Raw genomic sequence first — 19,401 nt, forward strand, 5'->3', positions numbered from 1 at the left:
GTGACTGGAGGGAGTGAGGAGTCCAACTGAACCGGGGGGGTGACATGACGGGGCGGAGCCAAGGGAAGGAAGTCCAAAGGTGAAGGGAGGATGACGAGGGAGTGCAGGGAGTTCGGAGGGACGAGGGAGCCTGGCCGAGCTGGTGGACTGTGGGACCATGGAGGAGCTGAGGGAGGTAGCAGCCACGGGGGAGCCGATGGGACCGGGGGCCGAGGAAGTGTCCAGATAGAGGAGGTGTGAAGCGAAGGCCGGGGATTCAAGGACCAGGCTGGTTTAGGGGAGCTGAAGGGCAGGAGAGAAGAACGGGGACAGATGAGAGGAGGCGGGAGAGGGAGGCTGGGTGGGATCCTGGTCTCGGGCTCTGGCTGGACGGTCTCGGGCTCTGGCTGGACGGTCTCGGGCTCTGGCTGGACGGTCTCGGGCTCTGGCTGGACGGTCTCGGGCTCTGGCTCTGGCTGGACGGTCTCGGGCTCTGGCTCTGGCTGGACGGTCTCGGGCTCTGGCTCTGGCTGGACGGTCTCGGGCTCTGGCTCTGGCTGGACGGTCTCGGGCTCTGGCTCTGGCTGGACGGTCTCGGGCTCTGGCTCTGGCTGGACGGTCTCGGGCTCTGGCTCTGGCTGGACGGTCTCGGGCTCTGGCTCTGGCTGGACGGTCTCGGGCTCTGGCTCTGGCTGGACGGTCTCGGGCTCTGGCTGGACGGTCTCGGGCTCTGGCTCTGGCTGGACGGTCTCGGGCTCTGGCTGGACGGTCTCGGGCTCTGGCTCTGGCTGGACGGTCTCGGGCGCTGGCTGGACGGTCTCGGTGGGACGAGACTCTGGGACGATGGCCCTCCTGGCAGCACGTGCTGATGTCAGCAGGGGTTCGGCTACACAGGAAATCAGTGCAGGACATCCATATACCGACCCGGTGGCTGATTTGATGGTAGGCGTGGTGGAGATGGCTGGAGACGGTGGTTGACTGGCGATGTTATCAGCCTCACCTACGGTAAAGGCTGAGCCACTCAACCACAGCACATAGTCCAGGTACTGGGCAAATGAGCCTGGGCTTGCTGCAGATGGCGCTTGCTGATATAGAATATCATCCAAGCCACACCAAAACACAGTCTTTAGGATATCATCTGCCCAGCTTACCCCTTCGGAGAGTTCCAGGAATTCGGTCACATATTCCTCAATGTGACGACCATCCTGGAAACAGGTCAAAAGAGGGTTGGTGGAGTTGGAGGCTGTGATGAAAATGCCCATCTCAATCTGTAGTTTGGGGGTCGGTCAATCTGTCACGGGTGCGGGTTCAGGCAGAAGGACGAACAGGCAGAGTCCAGAAAAGCTCCAATACAAAAGGTTTATTCTTAATTAACAGGAAACAAGCAGGCGAAACACAGGGTGACATTAACATTGACCGACAAGGACAGACTGAATGGGAAGGAACTAAATACACACAGGAATCAAACTAAACGAGGTGAAAACAGGTGAAACAGATGAATACAGGACGCTGAACGGGAGGCTGATGAGGGAGTGAGTTCAGGTGTGGAGACAAGAGGATCCTGGGAAGTGTAGTGCTGGAGACGCAGACAGGATGGTGCAGACGAAGACTGTGACACCTGGACTTCGACTAGCTTCGTCATACAGATGACACACTGTCACTCTGGGATTACATGGAGATAAAACACTGCTCTCTCAAATCTCTAGGGTCCTCCCTCAATTTTCACAAGTACTCTTTGCAGGAAGAGCAAAATAGTGAATCACTTCAATGCAGCTACAAAAGAAACTTGATGAAACCGCAAAAAAAAACCTGGACGAAGGTGCGGAGGCAGATAGGACAGGCACTGGGTAGGAAACAGGCTTCCAAGATTTGAGCTCATGGCTTCAAAGGACACGCAGTGCAGCACAGAAAGAACACAGCAGGACCAATCTGAGGCTAGAACAAAAAGAGCCGCACTCCTACAGTGCCAATTCATTTCTCCTTATGAAACTGTTTAAGTTGGAGGGCTTTTCTTCTGGGAGGCTCTCAGCCAGAAGAGCTTGGCGCTATATTAATTTCATCCCTTTACCTTTTGCAACCCGGAGACCTCTGACCTGCCTTACCTGTATAAATAGAAAGAACTAATTTACTAGCGAGAAAGCGCTAAGGGGCAAACATGTCCTGGGTAATGAAGTGTTCAGCTTGTGCATGATTAACCAGCTGGTGGGGGTGGGGCAGAAACCACAGGCCATGAAATAAGGGGTAAAATTGATTAGCAATTTTCATTTACACAGCTAAACAAAAGGTGTTTTGCATATCACCCTGGTTAGTTTACGCTGAAAACACCATGCGTGAAGCTAAGCTAACGGACCTAACTTTTTTTTAGGCGATACTCCTGAACACACACACACACACACACACACAAAACAAGAGCTATTTTAAAAGAGGTCTTCACGCAGGCACACTCTACCAGGTGCAATGCTTTCTGTTTGTGGTCCAGTTCTAAATCTAGACTTGTGAACAACATGCCCAAAATGTTAGACACAATATAATTTGATCCTATATTGCATGTCAATTGTGCACCACTTTCAAAGGAGTCTATTGCTGCTATTTTGGTAATCATTGAGATGTTTTTTGATCTCTCTGGGTCTATGCATTGACAGGTAATATTCATGAAATGTATCCTTTGATTATACGTTGATTCACATTGAATTTACTTTACTTACCACAACAAAACAAACTGTAAATCAGGATTGCATTGGGAATTATTTAACTAAAACTTTACAAGAATATTACAGGTTGGGTAACATTTGGGGTGATTTGGACTTAAAAAACACCAGTGTTTTCACCAGTTCATTTCTATGAATTTTCAATTTTCCATGATCTTTACTGTTGCACTTATTGCACTTATATACTGTTGCAACATATATTCATTATATATTCATATATATCATCTTGAACACAAAACATTACTTTTAAAACTATTTAAATTACTTTCAATTAATCTGACAAACAGACACACATAATAAATAACAAGTAAAATTAAAGCACCGCCAGAAGTACACTCATGTAGCAGTTCTAGTTTTCCTTCATTTTAGTGTGTGTGTTTGCCTTAGGCACTGTCATCAACTCATCCACTGCAACAATTTTATATTCAGATATTCACTTTATCACTGTTAACTCCCAAACAGACAATGAATCTCCTCTACTGAATATATTCATGTTATGAGTACTGCAACTGCATTATGATATAAAAAAATCATAATATAAAGAGGATTAAAAGTATTTTTGGTTAAGTCCGCACACACGTCCATGACATATTCAGAACAGGATGTCAAACAGACCAAAATACAATTATTATATTTAAAATACATATCAGATGCCTACAGTATATGTATAACTCAGTATGTACACTATACCCTTTAAATCTTTGGGGTCAGCAGTATGATTTTTTTTTGAAAGAAATTAATACTTTCATTCAGCAAGGATGGATTAAATTGATCAAAAGTAATGGTAAACACTTTATATTGTAAAAAAAAAAAAAAAAAACCTCGCCCCTCGTTTACTCATTCTTTCATAATGCCTAGTCCTAAAACAGCTTCCTCTTATTCAGCTTCCTCATATAAATGCTGTATATTATGCTAGAAAAACAAAAGTTGGCTCTGCACATGAAAAAGTAGGACCGTGCAGCACCTGACAGATAGTAAATGCAGCAGAAAAAAAAAAAAAAACTTCTCTCCAATACACTGTACACAACTCCAAATTTAATTTTCTGCAAGATTACACACAATAATTACTAGCTTTATAAACCCCATAACTAATGGCTTCCAATTAGAGGATCTATAGGTATCGATCTGTCAAGAATTTGAGAGTAGCTTTAACACAAAGCTCTTAGTCTTAAAGAAAACACTGGAGCCATCCACCAAGGATGAGGAGAGAGGATATGGAAAGGGGCTGACTGGACTGATGGGTCTTTTTTTTTTACAAGTAACGTTAAGATTGCAGATGCCAAAAGCAACAACGCAATTAATTCATCTCATTTCACCGTTGTTTAGATCGCTCGAGACTCCTTATGAATGCTGGACCAGGAGTATTCCTCCACGGCCTTCAGATTTATGGCATCTATCTACCACATTGTTTAGCTTGCTTGTTAATTATTCAAAAGGTGAAGGATACTTCAGAGTGTGGCCTCCACTAATAAACCATAGAAGATTAATTTCCTCTAGGAAGCCACATTTCAAACTGGCCTCTCACAAGGCTGAAAGTTAAAAACACCATCACACCTTAGCCGCACAACAAACTCTTGAGTTAAAAATGCCTTCCATGATAATCTAGAGGCAAAAATGTCTTAAATCATCAAACTGAAACATAAATAAATAATAATTTGGGCTAAAAAAGGTTACCACAGTATATCTGCGCATCTCACACATTAAAAGTATTATTATTATTACAGATAAAAAATTCACTATAGTACATCTACACATCTCACACAATTAAAAATCTAATAATAATAATTATTGACTCCATATACTCAGTAACTTGGGCAGTTATGGTAGTGGGTGCGAGGTAATACACATTTCTTAATTCAGTGTGTTAATCCCCAGGATTAAGTATCTAAATACCTCTTTTCAAGATAATGAATTGACGCATATGCGAACGAGTAACCGCATGTTATGTGGATCCCCAGCTTCACGGGAAATCAAAAGACCTCAGTGTTCAGAAATTAATGCATAGGCTACTCTTGCAACTCCAGAGTCAAATCCTGCTGAACTAAAGCGACATGCTGTGTACCATGCCCCAGAATACATTGGGAAGAGGGTGATCTTGTAAACTTGATGGATACATTATGACAGTAGAATACTAATCAGAAGATCATCTTTGCTCAAAGTCTACAGGATTTCAAATACCTTTTGCACTGAAAAGCAAACCGAGGATTAGCAGTAAATAGATCTTTTACAGGAACAGAGATAATCAGTATATTAACTCTAGTCTTGAAACCATATTAAAATAATTCTATCTATCTATCTATCTATCTATCTATCTATCTATCTATCTATCTATCTATCTATCTATCTATCTATCTATCTATCTATCTATCTATCTATCTATATTATTAATTACCATTCAACAGTTTGAAAAAAATCTCTTATGCTATCCAAGGCTGCATTTATTTGATAAAGAATTTTTTAAAATGTATTACTGAGGTAGCAGAGGTGAATTTTCAGTTCCAATATTCAGTGTCAAATGATCCTATTTCTAACTCTAATATGCTGATTTAGTACTCAAAAAACAACTCTCTACAATCAGATATACAGTATATGACCAAATTTCACGAGGTGAATAAAACATTTCTTTAATTAGCCGATGGTTAGTAAATTGTATGATTACAGTCACCTCTAATTGAGTTAGAGGCAAAGAATAAGTTTAGCACATATATAATTTAATAGCCTGCAGGGGGTGTAATGGTTCTCAGTAAAAAAACAAAAAAAAAAGTCGAACTGTACCATTCTCCACCCATGGTTCGACACGCACTTGCACCATGGCTCATCTCAAATCTGTTGAAACATATGCATCTATAATATGTTTTATTAAAAAAAAATAAGAACATGTAAAACGGTTTGTGTGTTTCTGTCAATGGATACCCATATTGGGCTCCCCTAAACTTTGTTTGACGCGAGTGCCATATGTATATATATATATATATATATATATGTTTAAACTAAACTCATTTAAGCCTCGCCATTTTAAACATTCAAGCACAAAAAGACACGAAAGAGAACTTGCCCAAGGGCTGTGAGAAGATTTGTGAGTGTACGCATCCAAAACGCGTACACGCAAAGTCTTTCGCTTGAATGGAAAAACTGTGCAGCAGGCATCCCCAAGGCATGGTAAAAAGACGCAGTGCTTGGGCAGTGGCCGTAGGGAATACTGTGACTGAGAAAACGAACAGTATTTATATTGTTTTTACCTCTTGAAACCACAGCCACGTCCAAGTGATCTCAGGGTGTGGGTGCTTCGGTGTGTGCAAGCGCCGGAGAGCGGCAGAAGTGATCTAAATATGGTTGTGAAAAAAATTTAACGTTGTCTGTTAATATATCGAAATCATCTTCCATTGTGATTTCATGTATATTTACTCACAGTATTCCCTACGGCCACTGCCCAAGCTAAAAGCCTCAAAGTTACAACTACAACCAATACTGTAACTTCCATTGAAGGGGTTCCTTTAAGGGAATATGGCCAGGGTGTCCAAAGGAGTCCCGTCCAGTAATTTTCTGAGGGGGACATGAAGTCAACCCCATATGCCAACCAGGGAGGCTGACCGGGTCTAATTTAATGACCTAGTCTTGCAAACAATCTGTCTGTATCCTAAACCGAGTCTCTAACATATTTTGCCTCACCTGTGGAGTACTTTCGGCATGACCCTGAGGAATGCATCAGGGTCGAGGCCTATTATCTTGTATTTTTTACAAGACAGATTTTACATTCTCTCCTAAACCCAAGGAAATGGAGAACACAATAAGTGGCCAACGACATTCACCCTTATGACTTGAATTATTTTATTCAAGGGGCTCAGCGGAAAAAAATCCTTTTTTAATTGTAAGGCTCTAAAGGGCGGAAGCCTGAGTATACTGCTTCCTACTTTCTAGAGAGAAAAGGCCTGACAACGTCCATTAGATATCTGCAGGGGAACCTTCTTGAAGATAGCCTGCTACCAATGCTGCTATCTATCCTGTAACACCACTAGCATTTTTATGCCTAGTGAAAAAGGCGGGTCTTGGCTAAACGACTCATGTAGTAAGAGGAGGCCAGTACTAGGAACAACTACATTTACAGGAATAATTTACCCTGATGGGCTCTAGCTCTAAGGAACCTACACTCAGATACTGAGCGGCTCAAGGCGAGAATGCTTAGCAAACCACCACCAATATCCTAGTTACTAAGCCTAAGCCAGAAATCGAGGCAGCCCGGTGAGGGCCGACACACACAAATATAAAGTGATTGAAGTTCAGAGCTATAATCTCAACGACTCTATAAAGTGAGAGGAGAACTGCTGCTCTAGTATAAGGTGGCTATCAAGGTGGCTATCAATGCTTGACTTTGTAGTTCTATCTGGAGCTTGACAGAGCAGTGGCCCCAGTAGTATAACTCCCGGTAGGGAGAAAGCTATCTCACACAAAAAAATGTATATAAGGTGCTTGGATGAATGGTAGCCTCACAAGAGATTTTTCCATACGGCCAACCTATTCACTACAACAGATTGGCACTACCCGTTATATAAGCCTGATGACTCTAATATAAGAGGAGGCCAATGGGAAGGGTATGCATAGCCTCCCTATATATGAATCTTCAGGGCTCTAATTTCACCATCCTATGAAAACCATATTTAACGCCCCCTTAATACTTCCTAACAGGGAACCGTGGCCTATTATTCAACCTTACTAAAAACTCTAGTAAAGGGAGAAGACCTACAGAGCTCAACCTGCTGCGTATAAAGCGATGGCCTAAAACAGCAGGAAAGAGCGCACTTACAACCAAACCCGACGCCAGTCCTACATAGGGGTTCCAAACTGAAAGAATAACTCACAACAGGTCCAGGCTCAGGCTGATGCAAGAAGCACTTGGGGTGAGAGATTTGAATTCTTCAAATCTGTCTGAATCTGAAAGTTTGCATGCATTTTTAAGCCATGCCGATTTAAACATTTAATCGCAAGAAGTTGCGAAAGTGTGTGCACATCTTTGTGTGTGTGCAAACTGCACATCTGAAACAATCACCCAGAAAGCCATGAATACTGAATTGAGCACTCTTACTTGTCTTCTTGCACTTGAATGGACAATTTCACACAAAATTACGCCAAAATGCCCTTCTTGGTGAGTATCCTAGTAAACATAGGACGTCAACTAACAGCCTATTACAAAGCAGAAATAAACGGACAACAGCCGGTCAAACCGCAGATTTTGGCTTGTGCGTCTCTGTACACGCCCATTTGTTAGCAGAGCACTGTTTGAGTTACCGGCAGTGAGGAAAGTGAATGTAAAGAAAAAATTAGTGGAATCAATGGACACGAAAGCATCGGCGAAAGTGAACTAGCTCTTTTGTCAAAATTGTTGACAAAAAGGTAACAAGATGTCAATTATATGGAAGTGGTTTGGAAAAGCGACGAAGCGCAAATAAAGACGGTCTGCAAAATATGCCGTCGGTCGGTGATAACCAAGATGGGAAAAAACAACAAATCTTTTCAATCACCTGAAAAGGCACCATCCCAGCGACCACACCTAGAATCTGAAAATGTTAACGTTAGTCCATCCACAAGTTTTGCCCAACATACTAGTGGTTCTTCTGCTGTTACCAGCGCAAGCGGGGCTGTACCTAAACAGATGCCATCATGGGTGAGAGCAGCAGATCAACTTCAGCAAGGAGCAATCAAAGACATTTTAAGAGAATTTTGGTAAAATGGTTGAAAAATCATATACATTAACTAAAAGTATGATTTAATGGATTATCAATTTCGACCAGTAGCTGGCACAGTTACGAAATTGATTGTGTTGTGGTCAGAGTGAGGTGACAATGACACATGCAAAGTTTGGTGTCAATATGTCAAGGAATAAAGCCTGAATAGTCTTTTAGAATATTCAAATTCTGAACAGCCGAATTTGAAAAAAAGGAGTTTGAAAAAGTAGGTATTCAAGGAAAATCATCCAAATACGCCAAACTTGGTATCTATGTTCTTGGCATGACCCAAGAGGAAGAGGAAGAAGAGGAGGAGGAGGAGAAGAAGAAGAACCGGAACAGTAAGATGCCTCCGCACCTTAAAGAAACAAATGAAAGAACACAGAGCTGTACCACCTGACTGCTTCAGATTAATTTCGCCTTTGATAGAGTTGCCATTGAAACGCATAAATTCAAGTCTCTGACCAGTCAAAGTATAACGTCACGGGTTTCCATCTATTCCAAATTACAGCAGTTATGGCGTGAAGGCTCATTTGCTGTTTCGGTTGCAGTCCTTGGTGACTGACGTCAGTCTAACTCTGCATAGCATGAAACGTGCTGATGACGTGTGATGTCTGTGCGAGCAGGGTGCACGAGGTATGATAATACATATGTTGACAGGCAGGTAGGAAATCATACAGAATCATGCAATGATTGGACAAACATTTTATGGTCCTAAGCCTTCCAGAGATTTATACATAAATACATTTAGACCATATAACTCAGTAAATGCTATCAGTCCAAAATGTTAGATTTATTTTGAAATTTGTTAAAGAATACATTTAAGTGTGTTGTTAAATAATTTGATTAATAAAGATTATTTTGAGTGAGCATTAGATGATGGCTAATGTTAAATAAATGTAAAAATAGGAGAAATGTGCAGAAAAAAAAACACTTCAATATCGACGCATAACCAATATGGTATTGTAGTTTTATAGACAACAAGCAAATACCTGTACAGTAATATCTGCACAACAACACTTTTTCATTTACTGCTGTCTATTTTTGATGTTCACAAGTAGAACCACTAGACAACATAGAGAAATGACAAGACAGCGGATCAGTAGTTTTTATTGCAAACATGCAGCAGAGCTGTGGCAGGCATCACTGATGTGTGTATTAATAGACGATCCACATTCAGAAAGCTTCGGGTATCAATTAGGGAGTGATGCATATACAGCAAAAATGGTGCGAGTATATCCCTCGAAAAAAAAATAATAATAATCCATGCCTGTCTGGTTGTACAACGTAAGTACTAACATGATCAGAAAAGCCTCTTTAGCTGGTGTCAAATTTTCAGTATTGCAAGTATGTGGGAATTATTGACTGGCTGACCTGGATTGGCTAGCAGAGCAGTCACAGAGCTACGACGAAATCCCTCATGCTCTACTTAAATACAGTGGGATTGAAACAAGCGCACATTTGCATGTTTTGTATTGTGTCTGAAAAATCACTGCCATGATGTGAAAGATGAATAATCTTAAGGGATACTTCCATTGTGTACAAATGAAATCATGGCCTACAAGCAGGTAGTCCTTGCACAAGAATGTAACCCCACTGTCTTCTGACCTATTATACCACAAAATAAAACAACCAAATCATTACTGACTACAATGTTGTGACAGTATGCTTCAGTTCGCAGAGAAACAGAGATTACCTGGCTTTGTACTACAACTGAGCGTAAGCTTCACAGAACAAAGTTTGGCAGCCTTTTTCGGAGACATAAGGCATTTTATGTTTCACCTAATCCCCTGTCAAAACCATTAAGCATTTAAAGAACCAAGCGCCACATATCCAGAACCACCGTGGTTCAGTCAAACCTGGCGGGTCAACACAGAGCAGCAGGTCTCCCATGCACCCCTCTGTCCCTCCCCGTCAGAGGTGTGCCTTACTTACGCTGGATCCTGGCTTCCCTCAAAGAGTTCTCTGGTGCAGTTTTTCAAGGACAAGGACGTCCGCCCGCCGGCTGCCTCTCGCTTTTCCTCCCCTTTCCCAGTGCAGCGACCACAAACACACACAAAAAAAACCCTGCTTGCTTTCCTTCAGCTAGCCTGAATCAGGGGCTGTGTTTCTCTCAAAATCATTAAGCAGGACCCTAGCTTGGCAAGTGAGGGTTAGAAAGAGGAGGGAGGAAAGAGAGAGAGCGAGAGAAGGAGAGGGAGAGAGAGAGAGAGAGAGAGAGAGAGAGAAAAGAGGCTGCTGGGCAAGCTGACCGGCTTGTTCCCTCTTGCTTGTGTACTAGTACACAGCGCCGGCTGATCTCCTATTGCAAGCCGGCAGAAAAGAGCCGCTTTACTGAAAAGCAGAAGCATCACATTTCAAGGAAGTGGGAGCCTGGATCTCCGGACTAGGGAGCTAACTGTCACCAGCCGGGAGGCTCTGGGATCTGTGGTCCCTGATGTATGCCTGTCTCATGTGAAAAATGTTGATTGTTCAACCTCCCCAAAAACCAGACCTCCATAAACAAACAAACAAACAAACAGCTATTTCAAGAGGGTTCATATTTCTGGGAATACTCTCCAGCTTTCCTGCTCATCTCACAACGCAGGATTTGAGCGGAGACTTTAACTCTCGAATAAAACAGCAGCTGACAATGTTTGAGCAATATTTGCATGTATTGCTACATAATGTGCAACACTGCATTTACAACATGGGCTGTTAGAGAAAAATCATTGCTCTAAATAGACATTAAAAGGGTTACTTTTGTCATCATTTACTCACCCTCATGTTGTTGCAAACCTGTAAAAGGTGACGTTCTGATGCGTGTTCAAGCTGCTCTTTTCCATACAGCGATATCATACAGTAAGCAGGGATCAAGCTACAAAACGGACAAAAAAAATCATGATATTAACTAAAACTCTTTTGCCATAGAACTCCAAATTCGGCATATTATCTTGTTACCGATAAATGAAAAACAATTATGTTTAATATACTTTCAAAACTGGTGCAGGGCATCCTTACATGGCAAATTTGATAATTTCACTCTAGCCCCTTTCACACAGCGAGTTGATCCCGGGAAATTGCCGGCAAATTGCCAGAATGCCTTCTGTGTGAACGCAAACACGACCTGGGATTGATTCTGGGATTGATCCCGGGTTGGGGACCTAGTAACATTGCCGGAATCAGTCCCGGAACGTGCGCTGTGTGAACAAAAGCCAGGACCAATGCCGTAAAGGGTGTGTCATAGTGATGACGCTCGTGCCATCTCGCGACTCTGTTGCTCTAGAAGAAAGTTTGTGTTCGTCATCAACAAAGAAAGGACGAACAAATACCTGCAAACTGGAGCGAAGCAGAGACCAGGATGTCCTCACTATCCGTACTGAAGCTGAGATCGTTCACCAGAGCGTGTACGGTATGCGCGTTTACATGTTTTCGACGCGTCCGTTATACGTCTCATCCTGACTTCATGTGTTTTCCCGGGATTTTTACAGGTTGTGTGTGAACGCACTCACAGATCCCAGCATACCACTGGCAGTGTGAATGAACCGAAATCAAACATTTCCAGGACAAATGCAGGGTCACATTATCCGTGTATTTTCTGGAATCTCTGTGTGAAAGGGGCTTCTGTTTCACAGATGATTGTATGGCATCAGAATACTTGGATAGCAAGCATCTACTGTATAATAGTAGTCCAGAAGACTCGGAAAAGAATAAGAAACGGAAAAGAAATGGAAGAAAAGTCACACATGCTGTGAATGACTTGATGTCAAGTTTGTTTTGTTTCTTCACGCTATGTCAGTTTCTATTGCTATTTTATGACAAAAGCTCATTGGAAAAACGTGTATACTTGTATTTTTGCAAAATTCCAAACAGATATGCAGCTAAGCTGGATCCGGGACATCGACGGCCAGACATGTCTGGGAAAAAGAGGATGGTAACCCCTACTACTCAGCTTTCTCCACAAAATAAGAGCCTGCTAGCTTAGCTTCCAAAAAAAGATGTGTACATCCTGTGAGTGAGAACCCTTTATGGGCGGGTTGAAAACATACGGAACAGCCCCTACTACTGACTGGAGTCTTTAGCCTCTGGCCAAAAAATCCTCAGATGACACAAAATGACGATTCATTTTTGTATCATCGGAGGATTTTTTCCAGACAAAAAATACATACATCTCTCGTGTTAGGGGGATATGAGGGTGGAAAGCATGGTAATTTGAAAATACTACAGGTTTTCTACTAATACAAAGTTTAATGCTAAATCCTGAAGTATCCCTTTAACTCACCTACTGCATTTGCGACATCGGGTACGGGTCCCGTGAAACAGAAGTCAAGGTAAACAAGCTTGTAGGCTAAGTCTAAGGCTAAGCAAGCTAAAATGGCATGGTTATTTCAGCAAATGTATTTTTATTTCAAAATTTCTTTTGTCAACACGATCGGTTAAATTTAGGTCAGAGTTTAGTATAGGTAGTAGATAATAAGCATATACCTTTTTAGTGCAACTCACCGGACACTTCATTTACAAACTAACTTGTGAATATTTACAACAACCAATATAATAAAATATGCCAGATTAACGTTCATCTGTTTCGGATAAAACTGAATATACATTTAGCACTAGTCCCTGGAAATTTCACTTTAAAATTGTTCCAAAACTTGAAGCATGAAGCAAAGCATAAAGAGACATACCATTTCAGGTTAAAATATAACTGTAGATAAAACAACTAAAATAAATATATTAATAAAAACTATAAGACATGAATACAGGTACATGGTTGTATTTTTCTTTTTTGGTGAATGATTGCTCTAAATAAAACAGTCAACTCTTGAAAAATGTATGCACACAGTCTGGTGTCATTTCATTGGTCAACTCAATCTCGCAGTGAACTGTCAAGTTCAGTGTGCTAACAAAGTTAAACTGAGGTTAAAAAAATATGTCCTTAATTATTCACCCTCATGTCGTTCCAAACCCATATAAGACTTAAGTTCATCTTCGGAACACAAATGAAGATCTTTCTGATGAAATCTAAGATATTTCGGTCCCTGAGTTGGAAGCTACGCAACTACCACTTACCAAACTGTGAATTGAGCAGTTTAGTCCACATTTCTGAAGAGACTTGATCGCTTTATATGACGAACAGATTGAATTTAGGCTTTTATTAACATCTAAACATTGATCAGCAAACATAAACAGAAGCTCAACCGAACCTGCTCGACGCAAGAGAATAAACCTCTTGTGGAAGCTCAAACACATGAGAATGAACCTAATTGGTTCTCACACGTCAAGAGAACATGCTTGAGCTTATGTTTACCACAACTGATGTGTGAGTTGATGATTGTTTACAAGGGAATAAAAGCCTAAATTCAATCTGCTCACCAGATAAAACGATCGTGTCTCAGAAAATTTGGACAGTTCAATTCATATGGATTAGTTTTACAATCTATTCGTGAAAAGAGATGAAGATATTAAAGGGGTGGTAAAACACGATTTTACTTTTCTAACTTTAGCTAGTGTGTAATGTTGCTGTTATAACATAAAACAACATCTGCAAAGTTACAATGCTCAAAGTTTAAAGCAAAGGGAGATATTTGCTTTTAAAGAAACCAATTTCTAAGAACTACAGCAAACGGACGATAAGGACTACACGAAATTCCTCCAGGGTTGCTGACGTCACTAACCCCAATATTTACATAAACCCATCCTCCGAGAATACTAAATAAAGTGGGCGAGTCTATTTTATATTGCTTTGGAGAAGAGTTGTTGTGGTATGGTAGGCTGGAGTGTTGTTGCCGCAATGCCACTGAAAGACTGTTTTTTTAATCCAGATTGCAGGTCCACTTTGTTCAGCCTTCCTGGGGACGGGGAAGTAAGGGATCGATGGTATATTTTATTTTTAACGTCCCTCATAATTATCACCCAAATCTCACACGTGTTCTCTGGGCTGCACATTTTACAGAGGAAAGCTTCCACATTAATCCACAATCTTTGTGAGTTCAATGCAGGATTTGCACAACGGCTTGTCCTAAAAGATGGAGCAGTTCCAACTTTAAGAACAGAAGCTTTACGGGCCACAACCTGTAAGTGTGATTTATTTTTCGTCGATGTGTTTTGCTGTAATAGTATTGTTAATTGTATCTTGTAGCAAGAAAGTAAACAAATGACAACGTCGTTTGGCTCTGCAAACCAGTTTGTTAAATGCTCATTCCTCCGACTAACACCTAACGTTACACACTTTTTGTTAAAATCTCAACAGCGAACTTGAAAAAAAACGTGCACCAGGCGGTTAGCGAATCCAGAGCCATATAGAGAGATTTGAGCGAATCGCAACACACTGGGCCAGCGAACAAATCTGAGCCCATTGCATATTTTTGAGGGACTGGCTTCATAGAACCCGGAAACCATCAGACCGTTTTTTTTTAAAAACGAAGCTTGAACACGTTACAGTGCACCCCAAAAACACAATCAAAAATTTGTTTTACCACCCCTTTAAAAAAAAGCTATTTTTGGGTGAACTATCCCTTTAAGATTATGGTGAAGGTTAGGTAAGGGTTTAGTAAGTTAAGTATTTGTTTCAGTGTTGCATAGGCAATCAGCAGCACTGATTGACATGACCAATGAGCCAATTCCAACCACAATCTGTAGTTATAAATGTGAGATGCAATAGACACTCCCTGTTGTTGTTGTTGTTGTTGTTGTTGTTGTATTTGAGGTAGGACAATCTGTGCCAATGATTTTATATGATGTTTTCTATGATGCCAAAGAGTTTAGTACTCAGATTTTAGAACCATTCATGCTCACAGATTTACATTGTATCCTCACTGTAGCTCACTTTTAAATATTTGTGGCTGTTTCATTAATTAGAAATATGTACAATTTAGTGCATTTACAAAATATTTTTTTAAGTATTAATAATACAAACAAGAAAAAGGAGAAATGGTAGTTAATTGTATTTCTTTTGGGATTTTTCTTTTCTTTATGCATGTAAGTTTTCTCTCTCTGTATTAATTAGCGGGTTGTTTTGTTTGTTATTTTGGGTCCCATTTTCCTGGAGCAATCTGTTCTGTTTATATTCACAAACTACACTTTTTTTTCTCTTTTGTCAGTTAATTAAAAGACAAAAAACAACAAAAAAAACAACCTAGATAATAAGTAGGAATGTAACTGTACATAATGTATAGATGTCCAGTGTGACCAGTCCAGAAGTTCAAAGAAATTGCCATTTTTGTATATATTTATACAAAAAATATTATGATTTTGCATAAAAAGTAAGCTTGAAGCTCCACCCCAAACATAACACTTAGTAAACATATCATTTAAAAACATTCATTAAAAAAAGAGATTGCACAAATTCACCAACAATTTGCCAAAACATAAAATAGTTAGTTACCGTGTTGGGAAAACATAAATCTTTGATCTACTGATAAGTACACAGGTAGCCTACTACAAATCAATTGGTGCACTTATTGAGGGTACAGTTTACAAATCTGTAAGGAAGTTACGTTTATAAGCAGAGTTCAGATTACACAATAGTATTGGCACAAATAATCAGATATGAAAAAACATTTCATAAGTATCCCTACATGATGTTCCAATGTGGGCTCTGTAAAATACAGTACCTTAAAGGTGTAACGTTAGTGATATGGCACATTTTGAGGCTGTTTGTGAATTGGGATCAGGCTCCTTTGCAAATAAACAAAGCCCAACAAGGGCATATGTGGCATCAGAGCAGCTAGAGACGTGTTGCAGATTTATATTGGCTGAAAATGCAGCTCGCAGCTCACGTTATATCCTGGTGGGTGTCCCATCAAATACAATAACACATCCAGCGTGCTTTTCGCCTGGCACACTACCATGTGCTCGGCAGAAACGTCGCTCTGCAACAGAATTAAGCAATTTCTCAAGCTTACGGAATGAATCGATCTCATGGCGACCGCGTCGCTGTCTGTCTCCATCTCAATGTTACTAAACATTTCAAGGACAAGCGCTCCATTCGCTGAAACAATGCGCATAATTTCCATCGACAGGGGCTAAAGTTACGAATACAGGCACGGCTTGACAATCGTAAAATCGCATTCATCTAATACACGCGCACTTCGTTCTGACTTTCTCGAGTTGATGTTGTGGGTTGTCATTTCGGAATCTCGCTCGACACTGAAATGATACTAAAACGAGAGTGAAATTGGTGGTGTTGCATAGCCTACATGCTTTTTATGGACACCGTTTGTCATTTTAATGCAGGAGTGGGTGATCAAAAGCTTCGTGAACATAAATGTAGGCGTGTTGAAGATATAAAGCGTCAGTTACCTTGTGTGGCGGATGTCCAGGTAAGAACTGCTTCTTAAAGTGACAGCACCTGCTTTTTAAAACTCCTGTCCAATCAACTGCGGCGTATACTCACATTCGTGCGTCCACTGCCTCTAATGGGACGTTTTCATTCTGCAAATAGGGGTCATATAGAAATATTCTGGCAAATAGTTCTATTACTTGGCACAAATGCACACAGATGTGGTATTGAAGTGCAATAGAAAAGAAAATATTTTAAAAAATGCATCTCAGGCTAAGACTAGTCAATTAAGCCTTTTGATGGCAAATTATTAGAAAAATAGTTTCTAATCCCCTATTATTACAGTGTAACAGTCCAATAACGTTAAAAAACTATATACGTATATATATTCCTAACTGAAAATGAATAACTCCTGACACTCCTTCTGACTAGTTTCAAGGCTTTTTTTCATGGCTCTTCAGTTCTTCTCAGTCATTATGGGATAGCAATGCTGCACACTTCAGAATTTCAGCAGGTGGAGTATGGTCATCATCAGTTTGTTGTACATCTATGTTATGAAAACTGCATATTTGGGCATCATGTGACATAATTTTGTCCAAAAGAACAGAACTCATGTAGTAGGCTAGTAGTTAGCAGGTACACATATTCGGATGCAGGCTGAATAATGCTGATAGGGAGTTCGAGATATAGGGGGAAGTGTCATTGTGCAAAATCTGTAAGTGCATTATTTTTTAACCTTTAGAATACATATTATTTCATATCTATATCCTCATGCACACACAAATGTTCACATTATTCACATGATACCGAAATGTTTTACTTCATTTTTCTTAATCTCTGTGCCTCAGTACATCACACAGTTAAGTATAAAAGCAATTATCAGGGATATCTCTTATTAAAAGAGATCAAGAATGTAATTGGAGTATAATTTTTCATATTGCATTTTACCAAACGTGCAACCCTGGAAAACTGAATGACAAAGTGACATATAAACAGGAAACGTAAAGAGTTGAAGGATACCGTTCCTAATTAAAGAGAACAATCAATCAGCTCTAAGACACAAACAGAGGACTAACATGCAACCAAATCCCTAAATCCTGCTGACTCAGAGGAAAAGTTTCATATCTCAAATCCAACCTGCTCCTGTAACTTCCACTTCAAAAGAGAACAATATGCCAAAGGTCACATCCCAACCTCAGTCTGCAGTGCTCATTTGAACGCTTGGGTAATAATAAGCAAGATACGTTGTGTAACAACGCTTCATTGCTGCCATATCCTGGCCATGCTGTTCTTTCAATACAGAGAGAGGGGAGAGGAGAGGCAGGCGACAGCAGACTGACGCCAGCATGAATGACGGATATAGCTCGGGTGTATTGTTTTGGATTGTGCGCGGGGCTGGAGGTGAGAGTAGCCTGAGTGTTACTGACTGTCCCGGTTTGTCCATCCCTCAAGTGTCCCGGCATGTATTTCTCCCCTGGGGGGAAATGCAAACCTGACCCGAACCCCCATCCTACACCCCAGGATTATCAGCCCTCCTATTTTTTGCCCCTTCCACCTTGTCTCTCGTGTCACGTGCCAGCCGTGCGTTCTTTGTTTATGCAGCAATGATATCGCAAGCGATATCACTAGAGCTAGACCAGGTTATTTATGTCTCCACACTAATAATTCAGTTGGTGGAAATAAATGTATTTCAATGACCTAAACCATGAATCTTAATCTAATAATATGCCTCTGATTGAATTTATGACGTATTTATTAAACTTAAGACTAATTAGTTCTCAGCCATAAATTCTGTGACTTGTCTTTAATGCTGACCGAGTCAAGTATCGTCCTTTTATGATTTTAGAAATGATGGTGTCCTCATGCATGTAATGGAAAGTAATTTTGCTGTGGTGTTTTGGTAGATAATAAATATTACATGACAAAAATATATATACAAAGGGTACAACCGGTATCAACAGGTAAAAACTGTCTTAGTACATCATTAGCAAAAGGTTACGGTCTCTGTTCAGCTCATTGTTGTTAATCTGCTCAGTTAAGGAATTTTAGGTTTAATTGACTTTATTTCCTGTTTACTCTTATAGTCTTTCCTTGCTGTGCAGTTTTATCAGTGGCAGAATTGAATTGTGAGGATTGCAAAAACCTGTCAGCACCATGGACAGCTCCACGTAGACTCTGTAATACACTGAAAAACTTTAGCTATAAGTGTCACCAAATCACCAACACACTTTCAGATAGTTGCCTAATAGTAAACAACAGTGTCTATAAGATACAGATCCCTCAACAGTGAATTATTAGGCAAACATGAGTTGTCAGTCAACGCTGGTCTTATCGTTCTGGTGTGAAAAACAACAACAATGTAATGTATAATCATGCCTTTTATCATGTGTGATCAATTCTGCCTTTCAAACAGATCACTATAAAAAATTCAACCCACAAGAATTTAAAATTTGCTTTAATTTCTGCCTTAAATTAAAGTGAGATTAAAGTGGTTTCCACAAGTTGCAGTTTTTTAACAACTTTGAAATTAAGATGTCTAGATGAAAGTCTTAAAATTACTAACGTCAACATCAATTACTTATAACACAAGTAGAAATGTGAGATCAGGCTGTGAAATGACAAATTATTGAGACAAGTTAAATGGATAATATTAATGTTGATTTTACAGTAAATATTATATAAATACAGATTTGCAATCTACTTTTGTCTTATCTTTTTAAACACCAAAGAGTAT

At 40.4% G+C, this 19,401-nt stretch overlaps 1 protein-coding gene across 2 annotated transcripts in view; it reads right to left on the reverse strand.

Moving 5' to 3' along the window:
• The window catches only part of esrrga (estrogen related receptor gamma a), a 168,390-nt gene extending 157,881 nt beyond the window's left edge, over positions 1-10,509 (reverse strand). Inside the window, exon 1 of one of the 2 annotated variants that reach the window (XM_089120414.1) lies at positions 10,343-10,509. The gene's annotated coding sequence lies outside the window, so the exon portion shown is untranslated. The remainder of the gene's footprint in view (positions 1-10,342) is intronic. The other variant, XM_089120413.1, reaches the window with a different exon arrangement.
• Positions 10,510-19,401: the final 8,892 nt, after the last annotated feature.

This window comes from Pimephales promelas, chromosome 15 (assembly GCF_988280905.1).
Source record: "Pimephales promelas chromosome 15, fPimPro1.hap1.1, whole genome shotgun sequence".
Lineage (NCBI taxonomy): Eukaryota > Metazoa > Chordata > Actinopteri > Cypriniformes > Leuciscidae > Pimephales > Pimephales promelas.